Raw genomic sequence first — 5,966 nt, forward strand, 5'->3', positions numbered from 1 at the left:
TTTCCCTTTCCTAGCTTGAATACCCTCACGCTCCGAATCTACAATCCATAAATCAAAACCTTAATTAGATTCCCACTCAACGTTTCTAGAATGCTTAACACTTAACCCTTATCGAGAAACCCTAAGAGTATATTTACTCAATTATAAACACACATCACGTGTATACCAAAACCCGTATACTTTAACCAAATAGACTTCGATTCACGTATTGCGATGCAAATACGACATATAACATTAAATCCTTATATTTAAAACTTTATACCTGAGTTATCATATCAATTATATACCCTCATATCAAAACGACTCATTCCTTCCTTTTTCATCATTTAATTCGAACCAAAATAAACAAATAAATCACATATCTCTTAGAAATTTCACATGCAATCACTTAGCAAGGTATTGAAATCAAATCAATCACTTTTATATCAATACTCCATTCGGCTTTAACACAAAACACAATCAAACATCAAGCAACGACATGCAATTAATAAAATCACATATAAATTTGAGATCAAGCCTTTGCTCATCTTTTTACATCATTTCTAGCTCAAATCTTTCCATGCAAAGCTATAACTTAACATGCATTTGATACTTCATCCAAAACCAACTCTATAATTCATTTAATCACAAATTAACACCTAAACATGGTTGATCATTTATTTTAACACATAGTTCGACTTAATGTCTTAAGAACAAGCAAGAATCACTCAAAATTTCCAACAATCAAGACATGCATGCATCATTTGGGATTCTTAAATCGCAACTCAATCTATTTATTCAATAATCTCTACAATCAATCAATAACAAACCATTTACATAATCAAAATCAACTTAATGATCAAGAACCACTCGGGTTTCAAGCAAAACAACACATGCAACTTTTAATTCGATCCTTTTGACCATGAACTAATCTAATTTCTCAATATTATCCAAGAACAAACATTCTAAACCATTTAAATTAACAAGAATCAACTTAATAACTTTTGAAATCACAAATCCCATTCGGTTTTCAATTAAAACACCACATGCAAACATCGAAAATAGGTTTATGAATATGAGAGCTCAGTTATTACATCATCACTCACCACCGGTTCACCGGAGTTCATCACCGGTGGTGGTGGCTTCACGGTGGTGCCCCCATTCGGGGGTTTCCAACTTTAAAACCTCCGATTAACTTTCAAAAACACATCAACACACGCATGCAAGGCTCAATCTTCACGGAAATTTACAGAAATTGCAATCAAGCATTCGAAAGAAACAAACACTCGACACTCGGCTCAAAACCGAGCCCATCGCACATACACACACTCGCATGCAAGCACAAATACGCACATGTATATGATTTAAAGTATATATAGAATAAGCATGCAGTTTCATGGAACAAAAATATCTATCATATAAACTTTACGGAGATATTACCCAGCATCGGAGTAAATTCCCAGTTTCAGGCCTTTTCTATGAACATAATCTGCAAGTGCTTTGATTCCGGATGGAGACGTTGAGCGTCTAGGCACCATATTTCCTTGTCAAACCCAAATTAGCGACTAATTCAGTACCACATTAATTATCACAACAATTATAACTAATAATCATGATTAGAAAACTGAGAAAGCTGGGATACATGGGAATCTCTATTAAGCTCAGCCCAGCAATGATCTGACATACAACAAAGCCAAATTTAAAATTATGCATACATAATTAAAAGAACAAGATAGTGTCACATGTTAAGATTATATGTAATTCCAAACTCTGATTGTCTTGTCTTTACCAAGATTTACATATTTGTACCCTGTTGTAGCAAGTCCAGTTGATACCATTGCATCATCTATTATTATAAAACCATAATTACATTAATTAATCGCTACAAGAATCGTAAAATGATTAGTTTAAGTACTTGCAGGTTTTTATATGTGTTACATATAAAATGCAGTTGAATTATGTGTAAATTTACACTAAAGGTAGCTTTAATTGGTGTGTGAAGATATACGAGCGTACCTCAAAGCCTTTAAATTTGCTGAAACCATCAATAAAGAGACCAGTAAGATAAATAGCCGAGGAGTTCTTCTTATTTTGGGTTTCTTCATGTATTTTGAGTACAAAGTTTTGGAAGTTTTTGTCAAAATCGGAGTAAAAAGGAACTACACATGCACTCTAGGATAGATCGGAATGCAGTACATAACAATTATACAAGCCATTTAGCTCTTTAGCTGAAGTTACCTGTAACTCCCTAGAGAATGGTCACCAAGAATTTCATCTGCAAGGGATGTCTCTCTCCTTTTTACTAAGTCTACCTGTGTAAAATTCTATTGTCGACTCTATAACAGTGCCAACCTGATGAATTTATATGTATTAAAAAAGGACACCATTAATAAGCAGCAAAATAATAAGCTAATAAAAATGGATTATATATGTTCAAAACATATATATGAAAGCCAACACATGGTCCTCGATTAAAACCATAATTATCATTTTATTTATACAACTGGGGGAGGGAGATCTGAATAATGACTTGCCTGAAAGTATTTGGGAATTGATTTCGAATCACGCTTTTTGTAATGCCTCTTTGGATCCATGACAGTCCTCAACTGTAACAACCAAAAAGATCACAAATACAAGTATTACATGATTATTACTCTTTCAAAAAATGAACGTTTCAAGAAAATAACAAGATAAAACCAAAATTCAATAATAACAGTAGTAACACTACAGATACTATCCTAACCTCCACTTAATCCAACTCGACCTCGCAACTAAAATTAAGAAGCCAAAAAGTACCAAAGTTCATATGCATTGAAAACTAGAAAGACGAACATTATCACAATTCACAACCTACGCCTAAAAACTTCCAATATATAGTCACTCTAATACCAATGACACATAACTCATTCTATCATTATAACTTCAGCACTGCTACTACTTATTAGTACAATTACACTTCCAGCTATCACCACCTCGAAAATAAATGTGTGTACTAATATAATTCAAGATTTGTTACTCTCTAAATCGATGCAATTACACTTCCACAGCTTCCAACGCCTCAAAAACAAATGTGTGTGCTCGTGTTTTCGAACAATTATACAAAACGACTCTCGAATAACAAAACCAAATCAACAAGCACTAACAAACAAACAAACACTAATCAAATCAACCAGCTCAATTAACATCAGAACTCAATTAAATTCACCAAAAATAAAATAAAATAACCTAAAAATCACAATTACATAATTTCTCACCGAATATACATCAATCAAATTTCCAACTCCATAAGAAAAATGGTAACCCTGAAAAACACAAAACATAAATATCACCCCTTAAGAAAAAAATAAATCTCAACCTATATATATACACATACAAGGAGATATACACTCAAATATTAGCATACAAGAAGATATACACACAAATATGAGCAGAAAATAAGAATTATACCCGACTAAATATTGAAATCCCCAATTCAAACCCTAGTTAGTGGAACCTTAAACTATCCGATTAAATCCACAAACATAAATTAATCTACCGCCATACCCGATTAAACTCCAAATTTTTGAAAATAATTTGTCAGAGAGAGTGGTGAAGAGTAAGTGTTGAAGAGAGAGACAGACAAAGAGAGAGAGAGAGAGAGAGAGATTTTAGAACGGGGAAGATGAGAGTAAAAATAAGAAGTGAGAGAGATAAAGACAATCTAGTATTTTTAGGTTAAGTAATTTTTATTCAAGAGCGGGTTAGATTTGAGCTTTGGCCACCCAATATTTCGGTCAAAATTTGACCCGCCAAACACCAATAATGTAAATGCTGCCCAAATTTCTAGTTCTTATAATGCTTTTTTAATTATCAACTGCAACACTACATTTCTTGTTACAATAGAAATCTGATCATGCCTATAGTAACATCAAATGACATCTACTGTAACACCAAAAAAAAGTGTTATCTTATATCAAATTTAAGTAACTTAAGGTAACACTTTAGCTTGTAACACCGAAAAAAGTGTTGGTAAAAGCCATATATGGTGTAGTGTTCTTCCGAGCTCCGTTACCGGGTTTGAACTTCTGAAACTTTGGGTTTTGACCTCCTCCATTCTTTCCAAACTTTCCTCTGAACTTTCAACTTCCTTGCTCTTGCTCCGAGCTCTCAAACTTCCTTTTTCTATCTTTGTTTTCTCTTTTTGTAGCTTCACGTTGTCCCTCCACTATCATTTCCTTTTACACTAGTGCGGCATAGTTCTTGATCTCCAACAGTGCCACTCGACTTCGAATCCATGGCCTAAGTCCCTGCTGGAACCTTTTGGCCTTCTTCGCCTCCGTATTCACATACTCCGGTACAAATCTAGACAACTCTGAAAATTTTACCTCATCTTCTGGCACTGACATATCCTCTTGTTTAAGGTCCAAAAACTTCATCTCTAACTGATCTTGCATATAGCTTGGCAAATACTTCTCCAGAATCATTTCAGTAAATCTTTCCCATGATAAGTCCTTTCCTTCAAGCAAAGCCTTTGAAGATTCCCACCAGAAACTCGCCTCATCTTTAAGGTAATAACTCGCGTACTGAGCTGTCTTTTCATCCTTAGCTTCTGCTAACTCAAATGCTTTCTCCATTTCTCTTAACCACGATTGAGCTTTTATCAGGTCGGGCAAACCTATGAACTCTGGGGGATGAACAGATTGAAAGTGTTTGAAGTTACCTACTTTAGGGGCTATGGGTTCTTGCAAAAGCTGAGCAAGTCAGCTCATCATAGTGGTATCTTGGTTCAGTTCTGGGTCTTGGGTTTGAATTTTTTCTTCTTGGAGATCTGGTGAGTTGGCCATTTCTTACAAACCTGAGTGAGCAATGATTTAGCAATATGATAGCATGACATTGATATGTATAATAACATTTTACTACGAAATCACTTTTGTGGGTTTTAAGCTTTACCCAATTTTGCACATGCAATCCTATTACTATATAATTTCTCATATCCGTGTTGTTTTCTCATGGCTTAGGGTACGATTTTACGAAATTTTAAACACGGTTGCATAGAAATATGGTATACAAAACAGTTATACAGATTTCAGGGTGCACAATAGGAAATAAGATATATGATTGATCTAACAACCAAAGGTACATAGATAAAAGTTTGATTATGACAAGTTCTGGAAAAAGGTACAATAATATAGCAGGGCTAAATAAAGGAAAAACTGGAAAACATCCCCTATCTAGCCTTAACTTCTAACAACTACTACTATAAAGTCCTGAGATACAATAAAAAAAAGAAAAAGGGATCCCGACATCTAACCAAGTATCCCAAAGCCTACCGGCGCTGAAAAACAACAACAACTACGGGCCCCACCAAATGTCCCACCTGACCAACACTATCATCTAATCATCCGGAATCTCTCTCAACACAACTAACATCCAGAGAACAATCTTATGCAGCCTCCGGGCCTCAGCTTCAGCATCACTAGTGTATGGTCCCTCATCCAATCTCCTCCGGGCAACCTGCTCCACCATCTTAAGTCAGATTCTCCACTCATCATCCATAACTGAAGTGCTCTGCCTAGACTCTCGAGCTAGCCTATCCACCAAAGCTCCCAACTCAGTAATATGGGAGTAAACAAAGTCTCGATCCTAGGCTAAGTTGCCACCAACACTGACAGGCACAATCTTAGGCATCTCAGACTCTGGCTCAGGGGCTGGGGTCTCTTACTCTGGCCTCAAGGGTGATATCTGCATAGGAATCTCACTACTCTCAGATGGATCCTCCTCTGGATCTGAACTAACATACACAGGCTCCTCTGAAGAGGGTGGAATGGGGTCCATTGGGGTACTGGTCAAACTAATCTCTGAATCAAAATGACTACCACTACTGGGATCCTGAGAGAAAACACAAAACAACAACCAAGAAACAACATTGGGGTTAAATAAAACTTCCAAATAACTCATACCCTAACTCTAGTTGCCACTTTAGCTTATATACACTCTCCAAGACTATA

At 35.7% G+C, this 5,966-nt stretch overlaps 1 long non-coding RNA gene across 1 annotated transcript; it reads right to left on the minus strand.

Annotated features, from left to right (window-relative positions):
- Positions 1 to 2,512: 2,512 nt before the first annotated feature.
- Positions 2,513 to 3,783, minus strand: LOC141716729 (uncharacterized). Its single transcript, XR_012573317.1, has 3 exons — positions 3,427 to 3,783; positions 3,234 to 3,281; positions 2,513 to 2,585 (listed from the first exon to the last, which is right to left on the minus strand). It is a non-coding gene; the product is annotated as an uncharacterized LOC141716729 (long non-coding RNA).
- Between the last annotated feature and the right edge of the window lie 2,183 nt (positions 3,784 to 5,966).

This window comes from Apium graveolens, chromosome 4 (assembly GCF_009905375.1).
Source record: "Apium graveolens cultivar Ventura chromosome 4, ASM990537v1, whole genome shotgun sequence".
In the NCBI taxonomy this organism is placed as follows: domain Eukaryota; kingdom Viridiplantae; phylum Streptophyta; class Magnoliopsida; order Apiales; family Apiaceae; genus Apium; species Apium graveolens.